The following is a 25,412-nucleotide window of genomic DNA, read 5'->3' as shown; positions in this document are numbered from 1 at the left end:
ATAAAATGGTTGCAACTATTAATCTGAAGAGAAGCTGCTAACCTACCCTGAGTTCCCTTTTTGTATCTGGCCCACTTCCCAAATAATACAAACTTTCAAAATACCATTCCTCTCTACTTCCTTCCCAGGTTTCTCTTCAATGCTTACAATACTGACGAACTTCAAAAAGTTCGTAATATCGAAAAAAAGGTGAAGATGTAAGGGGAGAGAAGACTTAAGCATTTTAACTTTTAGATTCTCATTTACAGACTAGAGGCCCTCCAGATTTTACAGAATGCATGCTTATGAAATCAGGGAATCGATTCGATGGCACTGGGGTTAGAGTCTGGGAACCAAGAAGGAAATAGCTGCAGGCTGGATATAAAAACTATCATTTTGACTTCCAAGTTCTAGATTGATCCCCTTAGCCATTTGAAGAAAGAGCTTGGGCAGAAAGCTGATCCGATATTTTGAAGGCTACTTTGCTCAACTCAAGACATCACAGGTCCCTAGGTGGGCAGAAGAAAAAGAAGAACTGAAGGAAGAAATATTTTGACTTGGGACCATGGTGTTTCTGACAGGATGGTGCAGTCAGAGTGATGCTCCTAAGCTACCCCTGAATAAAGGGAGAATAAGTCCCAAAGTGTATTCAGTATCTGATAGATTTATAGCACAACAAAGTGTTCTGATTTTAAAGCACAATTCTCCTACAGTCTATCCACATGGGGGAATTTTGGTATATCCAGAGGGAGTTAGCTGTAGGCAAGTAGCTCTGGCGATCCCTGGGATCACATTTGTACTTTGATTAACAATAGTCCTAAAAAAGCTTGCAAGCCAGTTTTGTTCTTACAGAAAAGTCCTATCTGGTGCTATGGGACAATCTTAACATTAAGATAACACAAAGAAATAAGTTTTTTTCTTTCATTGTATTTAGGAAAGAAAACAGGTAAATTCTTTAGCTGAATTTTGTGAAATCTGCTGGAAAAGAACTAAACAAATAGGAGCAGGAGTGGATTATCCAACAGGCAAGGTAAGTGCAGTGCTTACCTTGCTCACCAGATTGTCTGCAGTGAACAATTTCACTTGGGAAACCCATGTGAAAACAAAGATGTCACAATTTCACTTGGGAAACCCATGAGAAAACAAAGATGGGGTGAAACCCATATGAAATTGTTCTCTACAGGTTAGTAACTAAGCACAAGAAAATCCATGCTTACCTTGCTTCCTGAGTTATCTGCCCCTGTCAGGGACTGCAAATTTGAAAAGAGGCTTTGATTCTGTAGGAAGGTGCTGTAGGATTGGGAGAGAGACAGATGCCAGCCATACCTAGAAGCAGACTCTTTGATGTGGTGAAAAAAAAATGTGACATCGTTCACTACAGATGATCTGGTAAGCAAAGTAAGCACCATGCTCATGTCGCCTATTGGGTAATCTGCCCCTGCACAGAAGAAGGACCAGAGGAGAGGGGTGAGCTATGGGTCTGCCAGTGACTATCTTCTTCCCCTCTGAATTCCTAGTGCTAACGTCAGGGCTTATATGTATTGTCTGAGAAAAGAAGGGAAGAAGAAAAGGTGGGAGGAAAGAGAAAGGGAGGGAAAGAACCAAGGAAAGGAAAAGGACGGGGTAGGAAATTAATCAGGGAGTGTATATGACTAGAATAAAGAATAAAGCAAGAAAAAATAAACCACATAACTGGACTGAAGAGGAACTTTGGGAAAGGGATTTAATATAGCACCATATCATAGTCAGTGAGAAAAGGATAATGGGTCCATAGACTATCCTAATCATATGGTGTAGAAATTGAGGTTTTGAAAACAAAACCATGAGGGAAGTATATGAATAATTTTAACTTCTTGGATAAGGGAAAGTAGGAGGTAGCCATTCAGAACTGTGATAAAATGAATTTAAAAAAAAAAAAGGTTAGAATAAGGTAATGTCTTTTGTTTCTTTATAAGCCAATTATTATTATATTATTATTATGATTCCATGGAGGATTAAGTTGTCATCTTTGGGACCATTCTTGATTTGGGGATGAAAAAGGGAGAAGTTTAAAAAAAAAAATCCCCATTTGAATTTTATAGACAATCGAGAAATATCCACCGGCAGCCTTGGAATGGGAAAGGACAGTCCTCATGTCAACCATTCTGCCAAGTGACCAGGTTGGGAATTTTGTCCTCTAATTCACCTGTTTGTAGGAGGTAACATCAGAGGAAAAAGTATAGAAAAAAGTCTAAGGGAAACTGGATTCCAGTTTCCTTTCTCTTACTAGCTATCTTTGTGTCCTGAAGCACTCACTTCCTCTCTTTGAGACTTAGTTTTCTTATCTTGAAATTGAGAGGGTTGACATAAGGTCCTTCCAGATCTAAAGCTCCTAGAGTTAATTTGCATTATTATATCCATTTAATAACCCATTATGTGTCTTCTTAAAAAACTATCTCTAAGGGCTCAGTTCCATTACAGTTAGATTTTAACAAGCTACTAAATGTTAAGGCAAAATAATAAGGAATGAGATTTGGTTATTAATGGGCTCTTGAGGAGCCCTTGTGGAGCAGTGATTAAACACTGGTCTCCTAAAGGTTCGTGGTTCAAACCCACCAGCTGCTCAGTGGGGGAAAGATGCGACAGTCTGCTTCTGTAAGGATTTACAGCCTTGGAAACCCTATGGGGCTGTTTTACCGTATCCTTTAGGGTCTCTATGAGTCAGAATGGACTCTACAGCAGTGGGTTTGGTTTGTTTCTTGGTTAGCAGACTTTTAGAGTCTTCTGATGTGCGTGTGTGTCCACATGCATGTGTGCTCGTGTGAATTTATTATTTTTGTTAATGTGATTTCTGCTATTTGTATTCATCTTTCAAAAATATTTTTTCAATAGTCTAATTTTGGCTGATATTAAGCATAATACCACCACACATAGTACTGTGGTGGCTTGAGTGTTGCTGTGATGCTGGAAGCTATGCCATTGGTATTTCAAGCACTGCCAGGGTCACCCACGATGGATGAGTTTCAGCAGGGCTACCAGACTAAGACAGACTAGGAACAATGACCTGGGGGTCTACTTCTGAAAAAAATTGGTCATTGAAAACCTTATGAATAGCCTCAGAACATTGTCTGATGAGCCCCCCATGTTGGAAGGCACTCAGAATGTGACTGGGGAAGAGCTGCCTCCTCAAACGACTCGTAATGATCCTATAAACATAGTAGAACTGCCCCACAGGGTTTCCAAGGAGCAACTGGTGGATTTGAACTACTGACCTTTTGGTTAGCAGCCAAGCTCTTAACCACTACACCACAGGGCTCCCTTAGAACATTAGCAGAGCTGATATGCCTGTTTCAGGAATATATCTTTTTACAATAACTGAAAGTGTATATGGCTTCTCCCCATAGGAAGCTGTCCAGAATTTCATCCAGAGGAGAAATAGGAGTTTTGAACAGTTGTAGATAGACCTTAGGAAGATACAGAAAGTGTTAAAAAACAAAATTCAGGGGTAAATTCAAGGGATTTCCAGATGATGCAAGTTTATGAGTTTCCAGACAGATCTCTGGAAACCCTGGTGGCATAGTGGTTAAGAGCTATGTCTGCTAACCAAAAGGTCAGCAGTTCGAATCCACCAGGAGTTCCTTGGAAATTCTATGGGGCAATTGTACTCTCTTCGATAGGGTAGATATGAGTCAGAATCAACTCAATGGCAATGAGTTTAACAGATCTCTAAGGTCAACAGACCTAAATCTACCGTTTGATTTAGCAGTAATACAGACTAACATAGAAAGCCCTTTCTAACCCTGTAACTAGCAATTTAGATATGATAAGATACAGGTGCTCCTTGGAAACTCTATGGGGCAGTTCTACTCTGTCCTATAGGGTCGCTATGAGTCGGAATCGACTTGATGGCACTGGGTCTTTGGTTTTTTGGTTAGGATACAGGGTGACGTCTTGACAAATCTTTCCCACTGTGGAAGGGCAGGTTCCCAGTGGTTAGGGCTGTACTTCCGCCTGCAAACACAGAGGCCTGCCTTGTTAAAGTTCTTATGCAGGTGCCTGGCCTGTAATGTTATGGCCACTGTGAGTCTTACAGCAGGAAAAATGTAGCCATTGGATTGGACTCCATTCCTCAGTCACCCTCTGGATTTGGCATTGGTGACAAGCTGTTGGTAATTTCTCTCTATGTTCTTTTTATTATTATCGATATAAACTTTTCACCTCCAGGAAATATTCATATAGGTGCATTGCCTAGGACAAAAGTAAGCACAAATAGCTGTGTGAGGGACCATCAAAAAATGTTAAGAAAGCCACAAACCATGCAAAGAATGGCTGATTCCTTCTCACAAATAATGTCTGAAGACCCTGGAAGACTCACGGATCTCAGAGTTGGAAGGAAACCTAGATTTCACTTGTGTGACTTCCCATCCAATGGACACATTTTTCCATAGCATCTGCATCAGCAAAGTCTAATATATTAACATGGTTTTTGAAGTTAACATGTTCGTCCCTGGATGTTCATCCCTGCCCCACTACTTTATAATTGTGTGATCTTGGCCAAATTACTTACATTTCATCAATCATATAATAAGGACAATAAAAGTATGCACCTCAAAGTTTTCTTGAGCAGACAAAATTCGATAACATGCCTAAAGTGTTTGGCCTAGTGTCAAGCCCATGTTACAAAACATTAACTACCATTATTATTACCTCTGTGTCCAGGCACTCCTTCCATCCTGAAGCCATCCCTATAACTTAGAGGTGAACTGCAGTTTAGGTCTCTGAATTCATTGGCATCAGCTATTGAGCCGAAAGTACAGAATTAAGCACTTCAAAGGTTAATTCATTTTGCTTCTTTCTTTGACTATTGACTGAAGCCACCATTTCAGAAACATGTTTCATTTAGAGCATGCCCTGGGCAAAACTAGGAGACAAAATGAACAATTTGAAAAGCTCTTTCCTACTAAACTCGTAATGGGTGATAATGGTTTAATGTGTCTTCCTTCCCATATAATATTTTTGTCATTTTAAAAAGAGTGCATGTTACCTTGATGCTTCATTCTAAGGGCGTGATTAACAACGGAATTCCTGTGTCCCAGGAAGGCTGTATGTAGAGACAGATGTGAGTAATGGGGTTTTTCTTGATATTTCCATCACATTATATAGGCATCTGCATTGGTGTACAGAACATCTGCTTTTTTGTCTACCCAGCTTCTTGGATCAATTTTGAGAGAATATAATTCATCTTTCCCTTTTAGGAACTACCCCCCTAACCTGGTGGGACCATCAAGCTCATGAACCTTCTCTCCTTGCCAATCAGAACTCCCCTTGATGGGGAACCAGACCAGAGGTAAGCATATGACCCAAGCCCAAGCCTGTTGCCATTGAGCCGATTCCGACTCATAGTGACCAGGTCGCTATAACCCAAGCAGAATTCTTCATTATGCATCCATATAAGCCATGGATAGAGAAGATAGCTCATGCTGGTCATGAACACCAAGGACAAGATAAGCTGGGGAAATCGTCTTTGCCATGACCTGAGGAAAGCAGAGCCAAGAGATGGAGTGAATGAGAAACATATTCTTCTCAGTATCTTTTGGACATCTAGACACAGGGATGTCTGAGGCTAATCAGGGGCTATTTAGTTGCATGACACAATAATACCTCCAACCCACCCATACCTGTGGCCTATTTTTCTCCTTTGTTTAAGTGGGTTTGAGTGGGTTCCTATTACAACAACTAAAAGAGTTCTGATTAATACAATTGGGTACAATGCAGCTCCAACTGAGGAGTGATGAGTTACAAAAATCTGTTGCGATTAATGAGCAGAGAACTTGAAATTTAAGTTACCAATAGCACTAAAAAGTAAAACACTGAGAAACCAAACCAAACCTGTTGCCATCGAGTCAATTCTGACTCATATGACCCCATAGGACAGAGCAGAACTGCCCCATAGGGCTTCCAAGAAACAGCTGAAGGATTGGAACTGCAGACTTTTTGGTTAGCAGCAGAACTCTTAACCACTGCACCACCAGGGCTTATCAAACACAGACATTAATATATACCTCCACTGCACCCAAATCTTACAATCAATTCAATTTGCTTTCTTATAATTGCATATAATTCCCTCTGAATCAGACTAAGTCCCTACCCTTGTCATTCTCATTCCCATTTGTGCCCATCCACTTCCATGCAGTTTCATCTCCATGCTGTTCCATCCATCTGTAATGCCATTACCTAATTTTTCTTTAGTTAATTTGAAGTTGAAAAGCTTGGTTTCTGGCCTCCCAAGACCTTGATTTTAAATTACCAATTCATTGCCTTTGAGCAAATGGCTGAAACTATTTTCAATTTTTTTTAACCAAATGATGTGGAAAGTAATAGTAACTACCACATAGTGTTGTTGTGAAATTTAAAAGAGGAAATAAATTAAAGTTTCTGGCCCATAATAGGAGCCCTGGTGGTGTAGGGTTAAAAGTGTGGCTGCTAACCAAAAGGTCTGTGGTTTGAATCCACCAGCCACTCCTTAGAAACCCTATGGAGCAGTTCTACTCTGTCCTATAGGATCATTATGAGCTGGAATTGACTCAACGGCAACAGGTTTTTTTTTGGCCCATAGTACAGTCTCAATGAATATTAGCAATTGCTACCATTATTATTTTGATAGTGTCTAAATAAATGTGTGGTGAATGAATAAATAAATATACTCCCTAGCCTTGAAAAATTACTCAATACATAGTCTTCAATGAGTGGAAAATTCACTGTGTTACGGAGGTATGGCAGTAATGATTAAGACAGTGACTGCAAAGTTAGGCAAACTGATTTCAAGTTTGGCTGTGTAATTGTTTATTTGTGGGATTTGAGCAAGTCAAATCCACTAGGAATCTCAGTTTTCCTCACCTGTATTGGTGATGAGGAAAGTTCATAACTCTTAGGGTTGTTCAGAGAATTGAATAAGATCATTTAATAAGTAAGTAGCATGAGGCAATAACCTATCCCTTCTCCTCACTTCAGTGGCTTCTGCCTAGCACTGCTTGTCATAGTAATCACTAATATTCACTAATAGGTAATATTAATATTAAAAAAAAATTTTTTTGCCTTGTCTGAAAATAGCAGGTGAAAGACAAAAAAAAAGACAAAACAAACTCACTAAGACAAGTTCAGCTTGTCTATGAGTATCTGTATGTGCCCAATGTTAAACCTTGTTTTTTATTAAATGGGAAATGGAGTAGCAGAGCTGCTGCAAACAGTCACTGAAAAGATCAGCTACCTTTCATGGCTGCCTGAAGTCACTGACTATCAGCTTTTCACTAAAGGGCTTTCTGGAAAACTATTCTCCTTGTCTCTACTTTGCTTCTTTTCAGCTATACAAATCACACCAGAGCTTAAGTCATTTCAAATCTTGATGACCACCCCCCCCCACCTCCCAAGTACTTCATTTGTATTTAGTTATGCAAAGAATCGCCTACATTCAGTATTCCTGTTCCATCAATAGCATAACAAGGTCAGGATGAATGAGCCCTATTCATTCAAACACACAGGCAGAGTAACCTGAATGTGTCTCTCAAGGAAGGACAAATATTCAATGCAACCCATAGTCAATTAAGCGTGCAGTTCCTGTGGAAACCCCATTACAGGTATGAAGGCTGGGAAATGCTGGAGAAAAATGGTTCATACCATCCTTAAAAGGCTTGGATCACGTGCTTAATTTTCAAAGGGATTGCTACAGAATAAACAAGATAATTGTACCTGATGACATACCATGGGTCCCTAGCAGCTTACTTCCATTGGTATGATACCACACTTTTTATATTTTCACATGTGAAGTGGCATTAAAACTCCACAAGCAAGTAATTTATGAGATCTCTATCACCAAAGCTGAGCACAATTTGAAGCTCAGTGAATAGTCATTGATGGTGATGATGATGATGTGAGTGAGGGTATTTTTTTTTTTTTTACAGAAGCGCAAGTTTCTAGAGAAATGTCTGCTGAGGGTCGTTCAATATTACGGAAAGTCTAACCCAGTGTAGCCAAAATAAGCACCAAAAATAACCTGAAGATTTTTTAAATCAGAATGTAAATATTGAAAAATTAAAATCACAGCATTTCATTTTTTGTAAATGTAAGATTAATTAATGGAAGAGTATGAAGTTGTAATGACAGGAAATTCAGTGTGGTGACCCACAGCATGAGTTCTAAAGTCAAATTCCGTAGTTTATTTATCCTCCCCACGCAGAGTAATTTCTTATTCTGTAAAATGAGAATACTAATAATATCTTTTTATACTCATATTGTGAATATTAAATAGATGAAGATAGCTAGTACAGGATGTTTGCAGCTGTTTTTTCTCATTTTGAGTTGTACCACCTTAGCAAATGAAGGTCCTGAAAGCTTTATTCTGTCCAGGTCACTAAGGCTGACTCTGCTTTGAGGAGGCAGCTCTTCCACAGTCCTGTTTGGAGTGTCTTCCAATCTGAGGCATTTATCTTCCAGCACAATGTTCTGCTGTTATTCACAAGGTTTTCACTGGCCAATTTTTTCAGAAGCAGACCACCTGGTCCTTCCTCCTAGACTGTCTTAGTCTGGAACCTCCACTGGTGACCCTGCTAGCTTTTAAAATACTGATGGTATAGCTTTCAGCATTACAGCAACACACAAGCCTCCATAGTACAATGAATTGACAGATAAGTGGTGGTAATAATTAATAATCAGAACATGGAATGTATGAAGTATGAATCTAGGAACACTGGAGGTAGTCAAAAATGAAATGGAACGCATAAAGATCGATGCTCTAGGCATAAATGAGCTGAAATAAAATGGTATTGACCATTTTGAATCAGGCAGTCACATAGTCCACTCTGCAGGGAATGATGTATTGAAGAGGAAGGCATTGCATTCATTGTCCAAAAGAACATTTCAAGATCTATGCCGAAGTACAATGCTGTCAGTGATAGGATAGTATCCATATGCCTACAAGGAAGACCAGTTAATACAACTATTATTCTAATTTATGCACCAACCACTAATGCCAAAGATGAGGAAATTGAACATTTTTACCAACTTCTGCAGTCTGAAATTGATCAAACATGCAATCAAGATGCATTGATAATTACTAGTGATTGGAGCACAAAAGAAGAAGGATCAGTAGTTGGAAAATAAGGCCTCGGTGATTTAAAAGATGCCAGGGATCACGTGATAAAATTTTGCAAGACCAGCAACTTCTTCATTGCAAATACCATTTTTCAGCAACAAAGATGGCAGCTATACACAAGGACCTTTCCAGATGAACACGGGAATCAAATCTACTACATTTGTGAAAAGAGATGATGGAAAAGCTCAATATCATCACTCAGAACTAGGCCAGGTACTGAATTTGGAACAGGCCATCAATTCTCATCTGCAAATTTAAGTTGAAGCAGAACAAAATTTGAACAACTCCATGAAAGCCGAAATACAACCTTGAATATATCCAACCTGAAGTTAGAGACTATCTCAGGAATAGATATGATGCATTTGACACTAATGACCAAAGACCAGACGAGTTGTGTAATGACATCAAGGAAATCATACATGAAGAAATCAAAAGGCTATTAAAAAGACAGGAAAGAAAGAAAAGACCAAAATGGATATCAGAGGAGACTCTGAAACTTGCTCTTGAATGTAGAGTAGCTAAAGTGAATGGAAGAAATGATGATGCTGAGCAAATAACCTGAGAAGCTGGACTATATGAAGAAGATTGTGGCATCACGCAGATGATGCAGACTTGCTTGCTGAAAGTGAAGGGGACTTGGAGCTCTTACTGATGAAGATGAAAGACTACAGCCTTCAGTACGGATTACACCTCACCATAAAGAAAGAAAACAAAAATCCTCACAACTGGACCAATAAGCAACATCATGATAGGTGGTGAAAATATTGAAGCTGTCAAGGGTTTCATTCTACTTGGATTCACAATCAATGCCCATGGAAGCACGGGTCAGGAAATCAAAAGACACGTTGCATTGGGCAAATCAGCTGCAAAAGACCTCTTTAATGTGTTGAAAGTCAAAGACCCCTCTTTGAAGACTAAAGTGCGCCTGACCCAAGCCATGGTATTTTCAATCACATATGCACAAAAAAGCTGAACAGTGAATAAGGAAGACCGAAGATGGATGCCTTTGAGTTACAGTGTTGGTGAAGAACATTGAATGTGCCATGGACTGCCAGAAGAACAAATAAGTCTGTCTTGGAAGAAGTAAAGCCAGAATTCTTCTTAGAAGCAAGGATGGCGAGACTCCATCTCACTTACTTTGGACAAGTTATCAAGAAGGGCCATCCCTGGAGAACAACATCATGCTTGGTAGAGGATCACAGAAAAAGAGGAAGACCCTCAATGAGATCAACTGGCACAGTGGCTGCAACAATGGTCTCAAGCATAACAAGGATTATGAGGATGGCGAAGGACTGGGCAATGTTTTGTTCTTTTGTACATAGGCTGAGTCAGAACCAATTCGATGGCACGTTACAACAACAGCAACATGTAGTACAGCACGTGGCACTTAGTAAGGAACCACAGTGACACTTTAGTACAGAGTAGAACTGCCCCATAGGGTTTCCAAGGACCAGCTGGTAGCTTTGAACTACTAACCTTTTGGTTAACAGCTGAGTTCTTAACCACTGTGCCACCAAGGCTCCCAATAAATGTTAGCCATTGTTATTTTTGAATTAAGGACTTAATAACCAACGCTTGATTATTATGGAAAACTAGGTTATTCTGCATGCATTCTCGAGATGAGGTACTTTTCCTGAAGATAATTATGCCTATCATTCACTGCCCTTGTGATATTAGCATGACAGTATGGACTAGATAGGTCAGCCTCACTGATCCTCTGACAACTGATTTTAAGCAAATTCTCAAATACAAGGAAACATTATACAGTCCTCATTTACAAAAGCATTATATGTGTTAATCAAGAGAAGTTTCCATGGCCTTTGATGGTTTCCCATTTGTCGATTTATCTTCATCCTTAGTGAAAATACTTAGAGCAAATAGAACTGCTGTGGGGAATTTTTCAAACATGTCTTTTATTCTTATTTTAGATAGTGAAATGCATTGAAATATGAGCATTTTGGAAGAAATCCCATGCATTCAATACTGTTTGGGTTCCAAGTGAATAGCTTGCAAAAGCCTTTCTCTCTGCTCCACCTACTTTGTATATCTTCCTATTGTCATTCCCTGTGTCTGGCCTGTCTGTATTAACATAAAATGATGGGCCTGTCTTCACTCAACTCAGTAAGCTAAACTTGAAAGCTCATTACTATGCATGAAGTCTGATTTCACACCAATTTAACATTAATAGTCTAATTTGTAGACTCCCTAACTGAACGACAACATTTTAAATGGCTATTCTGTTTGCTTATGTGCGTTCCTTCCATTTTCATGAACATGCCAACATCAGCTACCAGCTGGTAACCAAGGGGGCTGACACCCCTTCTTTGCATTGTGAAAGAAGTCGGTAACAGCCTTTCTCTGCCATGGCCAAGTCTGCGGCAATACACCTTTAGAAACCAATGTTAAAGCATATTTTACTGCCCTGTGAGCCTGATGGCCTCCCATCCCTTAGGCTACCGGGGAGCAGTCGATAATAGGGTTGCCAGCGACCTTGAAAATGACCAGGTAATGTGCAATTGTTGCCAATATTTCCTTTTATTTTTGAGGAAACAGGCCTGCTGTCTATTTGGAAAACACTGGAGATGAGGTGAAGCTTAGTGATTGTATAAAAGCCAGTCAACGGTCATGCACAATTTCTGTTCTGGGATATCTTTATAGAGCCAGTCAGGGATTTGGGCAAAGGGTAGGCAGAGAGAGGATTTCGTGCAGTGCAGCGTTCAGCATTTCTCTTCATTTTTGTCCTTCGGGGGAAAGAGTACTCAGATTCAACGCCTATCATTTTCTTTTTGTGTGTGTGTGAAATAAAATTTCATGTGGAAAGGAGAGAAATATTTTTTTAATTAATTTTTTTTAAAATCAAATGGAAGACAATAAAAGCAACTAAATGCCTTTAGGAGACAAAACAATTTCTGGAGAATTCCAGTTTGCAGGCTGAAGCAGGAAACTGTCATGGCAGTCCAGAGAATGTGTGTGCAGGATCTTTGCTGTGTGATTTAATTCACCATTTTCGAAGCAGGACTAAATGACAAAAAGTAAAAATAAAAATGAGAACAAAACCAGGCTGAAGTATCTCGTAACTCCCTGACAAAGGATTCCAGTTCTGAGGCTGTTAAAGCAGCTTTCCACAGTTTCCCTTCTCCAAAGCCCTTTCCTTCCATCAAAAGAAAAAACAAAACAAAACAAAAAAAATAAGAATGACGGCCAAAGAACTCCCAGGGTCCTGAAGCAAACACTGAAGTCTTCAATCCTTTCAATCCGCTTCAGCAGCTCTTCAGTTTGCCGAGTCCCCTTCTTCAGAGTCCGCAGCATTAGTCATTTATTCTTTTGTATTCCATGGACGAGCAGCTTTATACATGTTCTGTTCGATCACTAGAACAAAGGACTTTATTCCTACTCCCTTAGCAGCAGCACATCTGCTTGCAGGGTAGCTAAAGACAAAAGAGATGGCTTCTACCTTCTGAGTTTCACAAATGATGGAAACATGGAATTTATCTAAGTCGATACAGGAGACTTCAGAAGAAAGCAGAGCTTCAAAGACAGAGAAGAAAGGTGATGCAGAGTTTGACGTGGGGCCGAAAGTTTTCTCTGTGTCGCAGCTCTGACCCACAGCACAATGCCCTGCTGGCGCTGGCTGGGTCCTGAGGTGAGCTGTTGCTCTAAAACTCTGCATAGGGTAAGATTGTCACAAGATCTTTGCCCGACAAGCAAATGCACTGAGAATAGGAGGACGAACGGAAGGTAGGCTTGGCCACAGACATTCGTAAGATTATTAGTCTTCAGCCCTGGAGATGGATTAAGAGGCCGCCGCAGTCCGATAGGGTCCTGATCACACTTCACGCTGCCTCACCAGATGAGGCACGCTTTCACACGAATGCCACGTGGGAATGAGCAGGGAAACCATATTCTTGGCAGCTTGAAGTGCTCTCAGAGGGACATCTCAGCTAGTCAGGACATGACCCAGACTGTTATGAAATGGAAGTGGAGAGGAGGGCAAATGTCACTAGGCCTTTCGGAAGCAGATCACCAGGACTTTCCTGCTCGGTGCTGTTAAGTGGGTTCAAAGCGCCCACCTTTCGGTTAGCAGCCCAGCTTTTAACTCTTGCACCACCAGGGCTGCTTAAGCAAATGACTCGAGTGTTGTTCTTTGACAGGTGAGAGAATATTGTTTTCAAATAAATGAAACAAAATCAGCTTTATTTTTTGAGGCAAGTCAGATGTATGGAGTAACCCTGAGAGAGAAGAGACACTAAATCAAAAATGCTGCCTTATTACAAAAACATCCTTGAAGAGAGAAGTATTGGGGAAATATCATTTCCCTCTTGTCACTTTAAAAGAGCACATCTGAGCAATTATTTCAGGTGCTTAAATACATTCACTTTGTGCCAATAATTGGAAGCAACCTTTTAAAAAGCAGAATGTCAGACCCATTAAGCTTGAATACGGACAGCGATACAAACATCATGTAAGACGCACTATTTGTGAAGTATAAAATGATCACATTAACTGACAAAATAAACAATTCAACAATACAGGGACATTGATGACAGCAAATGGAAAATACATCATGGAATGATTCACTACTCTTGTACTAATACCAGTGGGAAGTATACGTGGGGATTTAGATTTCACAGTAAATTGGGTCTCAAGATAAAAGGTGATCCTGAAACACCAACTTGTATTATTACCAGCATTCATAATCATTATGAAGCAGTGTGTGGGTAAATATCATTGTGGATTGCTGTGGACATGGTTATTAACAAGCAACTGTAAGGATGTAAACCATTTGCTACATTTAAATCTAATCCTAGCCTTCTCAGTTCGCTACTTTGGTAACATCAAGAGGATGATAATTACCTGTTAGGAACCCTGGTGGTACAGTGGTTAACAGCTCAACTCCTAACCAAAAAGGTCGGCAGTTCGAATACACCAGCCACTCCTTGGAAAGCCTATGGGCAGCTCTACTCTGTCCTATAGGGTCGCTATGGGTCAGAACCAACTCAACAGCAATAGCTTTTTGTGTGTGTGTGTGGTATTGCTTTACGGTATAGGAGAATAAGAAACATGAACTTGTAATCCGGCACAAAACTTCAGTTCACATCAAAATCTACCACAAGCCTTAATCAAGGGCATAAACTTTTTTTTTTTTTTCAGTTGTGCTTTGGGTGAAAGTTTACATTTTAAGTCAGTTTCTCATACAAAAACTTATACACACATTGGTACGTGACCCCAGTTGCTATTCCTATAATGTGACTGTACATTCCTCCTTTCCACCCCGTATTTCCCGCATCCATTCAGCCAGCGCTTATTTCTTTCCATCCTCTCATCTCGCCCTGGACAGGAGCAAGGGCATAAACCTTTTTTTAAAAAAATTACGTATAATAAATAATACACCTGAAAAATGGACTGTGTTCTATATATTTCTTTCATTAATTGCAGGAAAAAAAGAAGGGAGGGAAGAAAGAAGGAAAGGATAAACTACTCAAGCACAATGAGGGCAATGACTGTATTAAAAAAGCGGGGATGATGTTAGTGCCACCATGCTCAAATCATCTTGCTCACCTCTGGGAATATGCTCCTGTCACTGAATAGCTTTTTCTCTGAACAGTTGTTGTTATGTACAACAGTTGTTGACCTTATGTACAACAGAACAAAATGCTGCCCGGTCCTGCATCATCCTCACAAGAGCCAGCACGTTCAAGTCCATAGTTGTGGCTATGGTAATCCATCTCACCTAGGGTCTCCTATGCCCTCGTTGGCCCTCTACTTCACCTAAAAAGATGCCTTTCTCTAGCAATTGACCCCTTCTGATGATATGTCCAGGAGCTCTGGTGGTGTAGTAGTTAAAAGCTCAGCCGCTAACCAGAAGGTTGGTGATTCAAACTTATCAGTTCCTCCTTGGAAGAAAGATGTGGCACTCTGCTTCCATAAAAATTACAGTCTTGGGACCCTATGGGACAGTTGTACTCTGCCCTGTAGGGTCTCTATGAATTGGAATCAACTGGATGCAATGGGTTTTTTGGTTGATGTGTCCAAAGCAAGCGAGGCAGACACTGTTCTGTTATGATCCATAGGTTTTCATTGACTAGTTTTCAGAAGCACATCACTGTGACTTTCTTCCTAGTCTGTCTTAGCATGGAAGCTCTTCTGAAGCCTGTCCACCATGGGTGACCCTGATGATATTTGGAATACCAGTGGCATAGCTTCCAGCATCACAGCAACACACAAGCCACCACAGTAGGACAAACTGACAGACATGTGATGGCTTTGAACAGTAGACTGCATAACGAAAGGTTAAAAAAATCCCTTGTAAGAGCCCACTCTTCCTACTCCCTTCTGTCATCTCTTGGAGGACTGAGGAGTAACTATCACTCAATATCAGTGGAGAGATGACTAAGGGAAGGTGAGGCCATGAGGTTTGAAGCAAACTTTTAGGTTTTTCATCTTAGCGGCCCCTTGGAGATTATTTTAACTGAAATTCTCAGCATAAAATTCAGTAAAAAAAATTGTAGTGAGCACCGCGTTGAGACTGTATCACTGGTCTCTTAAGGCCAAATCCTGAGTTCTTCCCTCTCACAGGTAGTTTTCTAAGGAGAAAATTTGATTTGATTCTCTTGGCCCCTTGATATCATTACTCAATAACCACTTCTCTAAACTTCATTTTATCCAAGTAATCAGAGTATTCCATCGAACAGATAGAATGTACCTGTAGGCCTGGGGCCCTATGGCCACCTAAACAGCTGGTAGCTGCAAGGAGGGCTCAAGACTTAGAGTTGAGTTAAAATCAGGGCTTCTTTTCTCCTTTTAAGAGTGTGCTTAGTGAAGCTGCGGGCTCACTCTGCCTCGTTAGTGTAATGGTATTTCTGGACATCCATGGAAAATTTGACCTCGCTCCCATCTGGGAACAGATTTTCTCCATTCTCTGCAATTCTAGAAGGCACCTTTCCACTTGAGAATTAGAGGCTATGTTAACAAGCATCTGCTTTCCATCATCCTAATCCACGGAAGCCCTTTCCTATTACTGTGACAGCGTTAATCATTTTACGTATACTTTCTCATGTTTTCACTAAGGCTGTATTTCCTGTTTTCCAAGAACCCCATGATAGCTTGTGGAGAATGAAAGAAATGTTCCGTTTTCAAACGACTTTGGGAGTCATTGCGTATTCTACCTCACTCTTCCAGCTGAATTATGTATTTAGCATTTTAAAGGCTCTGAGAACTCCTGCAGAAAATAAATCAGTTTACCTCAGCATTTCCCAAATACAGATGACAAATCCTGTGTTCATGTAACACTACCCACTTCTCCTGGTACTGATGAACTCTGGGGCAAAGTATACACCCTAGCTGTAAGGTTTATAAAAATGTTCCAAAAGAAAGGGCCTCATGAACCAGAGACCTACATCATCCTGAGACCAGAAAAACTAGTTGGTGCCCGGCCACAACCGATGACTGCCCTGACAGGGAGCACAGCAGAGGACCCCTGAGGGAGCAGGAGATCAGTGGGATACAGACCCCAAATTCTCATAAAAAGACCAAACTTAATGGTCTGACTGAGACTAGAGGAATCCCGGCGGCCATGCTCCCCAGACCTTCTGTTGGCACAGGACAGGAACCATCCCCGAAGACAACTCATCAGACATGAAAGGGACTGGTCAGCGGGTGGGAGAGAGATGCTGATGAAGAGTGAGCTAATTATATCAGGTGGACACTTGAGATTGTGTTGGCAACTCTTGTCTGGAGGGGGGATGGGAGGATAGAGAGAGAGGGAAGCCGGCAAAATTGTCAAGAAAGGAGAGACTGAAAGGGCTGACTCAAGAAGGGGAGAGCAAGTGGGAGTAGGGAGTGAGATGTATGTAAACTTATATGTGACAGACTGATTGGATTTGTAAACGTTCACTTGAAGCTTAATAAAAGTTAATAAAAAAAAAAAAAAAGGTTCCAAAGACCCATGTTTTCCAAACCCCAAACTCCTAGATTTTCCACTAAGCCAAGAAAAGAAAAGCTTTATAATTTCTTCTCCTGAACTGGTGAATGGACAGGCTGGCTGGGGTTTTCTTCTTCATTTTAAAGTGAGCTGGATGGAAATACACAAGACTGCATTCTGGGGACAGAAATGTCATACCCAGGGTGAGCAGCCTCTCAACCATAGGATTCTTATACCCTCACATGAGACTAAAATCCTTGTTTGCATAGCTCCCTCCCCTCGGAGAAGCCTATGTGGAAGGATGGCTGATGGAACGCCAGGAGTACATGAAGGAACACAGGGCTTGCTCCTGGCGCCCTAGCACCACACAGATTAAACGTAGGCTGCTACAATGTCTTCTCAATTACACCTAATCTACAGAAAGAAACGGGAGTTTGGGGCATTATCATAGTTTACCACAACCAGAGATGGGGGGGGAAAGGCCTTTCAGATATTTCAAAGCAGTGTTTTGAGCATGTGTATTTTGGTCACAGTTTGTGAAAGGAAAGAGGAAACTGTGAACAGTGCATCGCCTCATTTGTATTGAAATGCCACCTCAAACCAGCCCGAATTTCACACCTCCAGGTGTGCGACCCTTGACCCAGACACAGTATGATTGCTACCACCGACCCCTGTGGAGCAGAGCTCCCTGTGGGTGCCCCATTCATCACTCCCAGACACAAAGACCATTTATTCTGAGCCAACAAAAGTCACCTTTTAGATATTAAATATTTTCTGTTTGAAGAGGCTCATTGATTTGCCCCAATGGAGTGGTGGAGGGTTTGCGTAACCCAAGGACTTTTGGCAGCCACCTTTGTTTGAAGCACAGGCGGCTTTTTATAACTCTGAGCAGTTCCATCTCTTGTGCCAAGCCACCTGATCATTTTGTTTGAGGAGCAGACTTAAGGGACCAACTTCTTTGAAAACGGATGCTTGTGTACCGAGAGAGAGGTGCTTGGGCACGGTTTCAGCTCAGATGACTTGGGTTTTAAATGAAGTGTGACTGGAGACTTACATCTCCAAAATGACTCAAGGCAATACGATATGGAATAACAGAAAGTCGTCTGATTCTCTGGGCTCCCCTTTGAGAGAGCTCTTAACTTTCCAAAACTGAGGGAAATGGCTAAACTCTGAATTTGATCCACTTTTCCGCCTCTTTTGTAAATTCAGTTTCCATGTATGACAAGCCTCAATTTGGATTGGCATCAAGGAAAAAACAGCAACGGTCTGGCAAAAATAATCATTTCTACACATTCTCTTTGTATTTCTGCAGAATTTGGCAGTCAGCTTTTTGAGTTGGTCTACATGGAAACTCTCTGAGGCAGTGGCATTAATTCTATTGCCATTAATAGCCAATATTTTGGAAGCATGTATGCATTTTCAGGTGCTCTAAGCCCTTTGGATGAGTTATCTCATTTAATCTTCTCCACAACCCTTTGAAATATAGACTGCAGAGATTATGTAAAATGCCAATGATGAACATGTATCCGTTAGTTGCTGTCTCATAACCTATACACGGAGTGGTCCTTCTGCTCTTGTCTGAGCCCACTCACGCATCTGTGTTCAGCTAGGGGTCAAAGTGATCTTGGCTGGGCATGCTTACATGTATGGGGGTTAGTTGGCTCTTTTATGGTCTTGGCTGCAACAGTTGGACTTTCCTCCATGTGTACAGTCATTCTCAAGCCAGCTAGCCTGGAGCTGTTCATATGAAGGAGGCCGGTGAAAGGAAAATTACCTCCTGAGGATCTGGGCTTGGAACTGGGACACCATTATTCCTGCCACATTCTTTGGGCCAAGGCAAGTCACAAAGCCAGAGCAGATTCAAGAGGTGGAAAAATCTACTTCATCTCTTGATGGGAGGATATGCAAAGATATAGGAAGATTATTATGAAAAAATTTAAGAATACAGGGAAGTTGAAATAATATTACAGTGAACACCCATATGCACACCACCTAGTTTCTACAATTAATATTTTACCATATTTGCTTTATTTTTTTTTTTTTATCCATCTATTCATCTTTCTATCTGTTTGGCAATCCACATTTAAAAAAAAAAAAACACTTTGAAATTGCAGACATAAGTACCCCTGCCTTAAAATATTTCATTGACCAGTGTCCAATATTTGTTCTTATTTCCTTTTATTCTTTGGAGGTAAGATGTATAATACAGTGCACAAATCATAAGGATATTATTTGATGAGTTCCAACAAATCCATACACCTTTGCTATCCAAACTCTTATCAAGATACAGGGAGATCAATCACTCCATACGTTTCCCTCACGTTCTCTCTCACTAAACCTCTGCTCTACAATCAAAGAGGCAACCACTCTTCTTTTCCATCATAGATTAGTTTTGTCTTTTCTAGTAAGAAAGAGAATCATACAGTATAATCACACGGTATGCACTTTTTTGTGAAAACCTTTTTTCACTGAATATATTTCTGAGATTCTTCCATGTTAATTTTTGCATCAGCAGTTTGCTCATTTTTATGGATGAATAGTATTCCTTCATGTGTACACTCTTTGTGTGTGTGTGTGTGTGCGTGTGTGTGCTTTAGGTGAAAGCTCAAGTTAATTTCTCATGCCAAAATTGATACATATATTGTTATGTGACACTAGCTGCAATTCCTATGACAGCACACTCACCCTTTCCACCCCAGACAGGAGCTGCCATTTTGGTCTCGTGTATCTGCTTGAATTAAGAAGCACACCCTTAATGAGTATTATTTTATGTTTTATAGTCCGGTGTAATCTTTGAAGAGTGGGCTTCAGGAATGCTTTTTTATTTCTGGGTTAACAGGGCATCTGGGGGCCATGGCTTCAAGGGTTCCTCCAGTCTCAGACCATTAAGCCTGGTCTTTTTACATGAATTTGAGTTCAACTTGACACTTTTCTCCTGCTCTGTCAGAGACTCTCTGTTGTGTTCCCTGTCAGGGCTGTCATTGGTGGTAGCTGGGCACCATCTAGTTCTTATGGCCTCAGGATGATGGAGTATCTGGTTTATGTGGCCCTTTTTTTTTTTTTATCTTGGGCTAATATTTTCCTTGCGTCTCTGGTGTTCTTCATTCTCCTTTTTTCCAGGTGGGTTTGGACAAATTGGTGCATCTTAGATGTACATAGCAAGCTTTTAAGACCCCAGATGCCATTCACCAAAGTAGAATGTAGAACATTTTCTTAATAAGCTTTGCTATGCCAGTTGACCTAGATGTCCCCCAAAACCATGGTCCCCAGATCCAAGCCCCAGCTACTCTGTCCCTCAAAGTGTTTGGTTGTGTTCAGGAAACTTCTTAGCGTTTGCTTTAGTCCATTTGTGCTGATTTCCCCTGTATTGTGTGTTGTCCTTCCCATCACCTGAGGTAATTCTTGTCTACTATCTAGTTAGTGAATTCCCCTTTCCCTCCCTCTCCACCCTCATAACCATCAAAGAATGTTTTCTTCTGTGTTTAAACCTTGAGTTCTTATAATAGTGGTCTCACACAATATTTGTCCTTTTGCAACTGACTAATTTCACTCAGCTTAATACCCTCCAGATTCATCCATGTTGTCAGATGTTTCAGATTCATTATTGTTCCTTACCATTTTGTAGTATTCCACTGTTTGTATGTTCCGTAATGTGTTTACCCATTCATCTGTTGATGGGCATCTAGGTTGCTTCCAACTTTTTGCTATTGTGAACAGTGCTGCAGTGAGCATGGGTGTGACGGCTCTTATTTCTCTAGGATATATTCCAAGGAGTGGGATTGCTGGATCATATGGTAGTTCTATTTCTAACTTTTTAAGGAAGCGGAAAATCTATTTCCAAAGTGATTATACCATTTTACATTCCCACCAGCAGTGCATAAGTGTTCCAGTGTCTCTACAACCTCTTGAACATTTATTACTTTGTGTTTTTTGGGTCAGTGCCGGCATTGTTGGGGTGAGATGGTATCTCATTGTAGTTTTGATTTGCGTTTCTCTAATGGTTAATGATCTGTATATACACTCTTATTTGTTCATACATTCTTCTGTTGATGGATAAATGGGCTGTTTTCATGTTTTGGCTATTATGAGTAAAGCTGCTAGGAAATTCTTTTACAAGTGTTTTGGTGGACATGTAATTTTATTTCTCTTGGGTAAATACCTAGAAGTAGAATTCTGGACCATAGGTTATGCAAGTGTTCAGTTTTTTTTGTTTTTTGTTTTTTTTTTAGAGCTTTATTGGTTAATATATGACTGCCACGGTTAATTTTATATATCAATTTACTATATGTATTTGGTAGTGCCCTTGGATGTATGTATATTCTAATGGTCCTGTTTCTCTGGAGAACCCTCGCTGATTTTGGTACTGAGAGTGGTTCTAGAGGAACGGAATCTTAAGGATGAGTTTTCTGACTTGGCTCTGGGTTTTCTGAAATTGATTCTCTAATCCGATTAGATTTAAAGCACCAGTGAATTATTTCAGTGGTAAAGAGGACACTGATAGTCTGTGGTGTGATGAGACAATAGAGATATTCAAAATATCACCGTTGGTCACTCCTAAGCAAATACAAGAGACAAGGTTCTGTGTAACCATGCATTTAATAAACAAACAAAAAAACCCAAAAGCCAAGCTCCTTGTGGTCAAGTTGATTCCAACTCATAGCAACGCTTCCTTAGAATATTTTTGTCAAACTGAAAAGTATAAAGAAGATTTGCTCATTGCTCCACATTTTGTCAGCCAAAGTGGGGAACTGTTTTGACCCAGGAAAACAGAACATCAAGGGAAAAACCACATTCCTGGAGGGATTACAGAGATTAGTGCCACCATGAAGGTCTTAAAGGATTCAGGAGGTGAGTTCCTCTACATTCCCATTCAACTCTCCTATTCGACCTATGTGGATTTTAGAGAATGATAGTGGATTGTTGTAAATTTAAGCAGGTGGTGACTCCAATCGCAGCTGCCATTCAGATGTGGTATCATTGCTAGAGCAAATTAATATTTTTCCTTGTACCTGGGATGCAACTGTTGGCCTGGCAGTTGCTTTTTCTCCATACATGTTTGTAAAGAGCATCAGAAGCACTTACACAGTCTCATGAGTTGTTTGAATATACAAATCTCATGAGTTGTTTGAATATACACAAGCAGCCACAGCAGCTGCTCTTTTTATTGTAAATACATCTATCGCGTGACTTTTGCCAATTATTACAACTTACTGACAATTAGATTAATTGTCAGTGCAACTCTACCCTTAATCAATGACATTTTTCCATCACTGTACACTGAAACTCAGTGCTCCATAAACAATAACACCCCCTTCGCCCTTCTCTCCTGCCCCTGGTAACTACTAACAAACTTTCATCTCTGTATATTTGCCTGCTCTTGTGTTTTTATATAATGAGGTCAAACACCATTTCTCCTTTTGTGATTGACTTACTTCGCTCAGCATAATAACTTCAAGCTCCATGCATGTTGTAACTTATATGAAGACTCCATTTCTTTTCCCGGATAAGTAGTATTCCATTGTATGTATGTACCATATTTTGTTTATACATTCATCCTTTGAGGGCATTTAGGTTGTTTCCACCTTTTGGCTGTTATAAAAAATGCTGCAGTGAATGTTGGTGGCCATAGGCCTATTCATGTCACTGCATTCAAAGCTCTTGGGTATATTCCTAGTAGTGGAATTGCTATTTTTAGTATTTTGAGGAACCATCACACCGTTTTCTACAACAGCTGTACCATTTTGCATTCCCACCAGCAATGGACAAGGGTTCCAATATCCCTATATTTTCACCAATATTTATTATTTTCTGGTTTTTTTTTTTCAGTCTTAGCCATCTTACCCCAAAACCCCACTGTCAAGCCCCACTGCCATTGAGTCAATTCTACTCATAGAGTAGAACTTCCCCATAGGGTTTCCAAGGAACACCTGGTGGATTTGAACTGCCAATCTTTTGGTTAGCAGCCATGCCACCAGGGTTTCTTAGTGGGAGTGAAATGATATCCCATTGTGGTTTTGGTTTACATCTTTCTGATGGCTAATGATGTTGAGTATCTTTTCACGTGTTTGGCGGCCATTTCAATGTTCTCTTTGGTGAAAAGTCTATTCAAATCATTGCCCATTTTTTGATTGGGTTGTCTTTTTGTTGCTGTAGAAGTTTTATATATATTTTGGTTATTAGAGTCTTATTAGATACATGGTTCCCGAAGATATTCCCTAAGTTGGTACCTTTCTTTTCACTTTTTTGGTAAAATCTTTTGATGAACAAAGTTTTTAATTTTTATGTGATCCCATTTATTTATTTTGTCTTTTGCTGTTTGTGCTTTTGTTATTACATTAGATAACCCAATGTTAAAAGCTAGACCCAGCAGCCTTGCTCCTGCATTTTCTTCTAAGAGTTTTATGATTTCAGTTTTCACATTTAGATCCTTAATCCATTTTGAATTTGTTTTGGTGTAGTCTTTTCACTTTCTTGATAATGTCCTTTGACGTCTAAAATGTTTAATTTTGATGAAGATCAGTTTATTTATTTAATTTTGTTCCTCTGTATATAATGTGTCTTTTCTTGGTTTGTTTTTAAGATTTTTTTCTCTTTATCATTGTTTTTAAGCAATTTGATTATAATGTAACATGGTGGAGTTTTCTTCAAATTTCTTTTGCTTGTGGTTTGATCTCTTAGATCTTAGATCTGTTTTCATCCAATCTGGGGAAAAAATGACCACTATTTCCCTTAGTATTTTTTTCTTTCTCACTCACTTTCTGTCTATGTGGAACTTCAACTATACATATATTAGGCTGCTTGAAGTTGTCCCACAGCTCACTGAGACTCTATTTCATTTCTGATCTATTTTCTTTCTACATATCTTTTTGGATAGTTTATATTGCTGTGTCTTAAAATTCAGTAATGTTTTCCTCTACAGTGTCTAATTTTCTGCTAATCTTTTCCAGTGTATATTTCATCTCTAGAAGTTCAATTTGAGTACTTTTAATATCTAACATATCTCCACAAAACATACACATTGTGTCTTCTACCTTCTTGAACATATAAAGTATATTTGCAATAGCTGGTTCAGTGTCTTTCTCTAGTAATTTTATCATCTGAGTCATTTCTGGACCTGTTTCTAATGATTAATATTTCTACTCCTAATGGGGCATATTCTTCTGCCTTTTTGACTGATAGTTTACCTTGGACACGAGACATTGTAAATTCTACATTGTTGGATGCTGGGTTTATTAATTTTATTTTTTGTGTATTTCTTCAATTACTTTTTGCTTTATTCTGAGATAAAATAAAGTTATTTATAAATAGTTTGATCTGTTTAGAGGCTTGCCTTGACGATTCATTAGCTGGGACCAGAGCAGCCTTTAGTCCAAGCCTAATTTGGCCCTACTATTGATGGACAGATAGAATACACAGGAATCAAATCGAATTCATCTGTGGAAAGAAATGTTGGAAAAGCTCAATATCATCAGTCAGAACAAGGCCAGGGGCCGACTGTGGAACAGATCTTCATTGCTCATATGCAAATTCAGGTACAACCTTGAGTATATCTGACCTGAATTTAGAGACCATCTCAAGAATAGATTTGACTCATTCAACACTAATGATTGAAGATCAGAGGAATTGCAGAATGACATCATGAGCATAATACATGAAGAAAGCAAGAGATCATTAAAAAGACAGGAAAGAAAGAAAAGACCAAAATGGATGTCAGAAGAGACTCTAAAACTTGCTCTTAAACGTCATGTAGCTAGAGCAAATGGAAGAAATGATGAAGTAAAAGAGCTGAACAGAAGATTTCAAAGAGCAGTTCGAGAAGACAAAGTAAAGTATTACAATGACATGTAACACTTTTGGAGCTAGAAAACCAAAGCGGAAGAACATGCTAAGCATTTCAAAGCTGAAAGAACTGGAGAAAAATTCAAGCCTAGAGTTGCAATATTGAAGAATTCTACAGGGAAAATACTAAATGATGCATTAAAAGAAGATGAAAGGAATACAGAGCCACTGGATTGAACACAAAAGTGTTCAATCATTTCAGGAGACAGCATGAGATCAACAACCAATGGTACTGAAGGAAGAGGTCCAAGCTGCATTGAAGACTGGCGAAAAATTAAGCTCCAGGAATTGATGTAACATTAATTGAGATGTTTCAACAAATGGATGCAGCACTGGAAGTGCTCACTTGTCTATGCTAAGAAATTTGGAAGACATCTACCTGGCCAGCTGCCTGGCCAATGAATTCCCCAGAAAGATGACCCAACCGAGTGTGGAAATTATTGATCAATGTCGTTAATATCACACACAAGTAAAACTTTGCTGATGATCATTCAAAAGCGACTACAGCAGTATATCGACAGGGAACATCCAGAAATTCAAGCCAGA

This window comes from Elephas maximus, chromosome 17 (assembly GCF_024166365.1).
Source record: "Elephas maximus indicus isolate mEleMax1 chromosome 17, mEleMax1 primary haplotype, whole genome shotgun sequence".
NCBI classification, from domain to species: domain Eukaryota; kingdom Metazoa; phylum Chordata; class Mammalia; order Proboscidea; family Elephantidae; genus Elephas; species Elephas maximus.
This window is presented reverse-complemented; position numbering follows the sequence as displayed.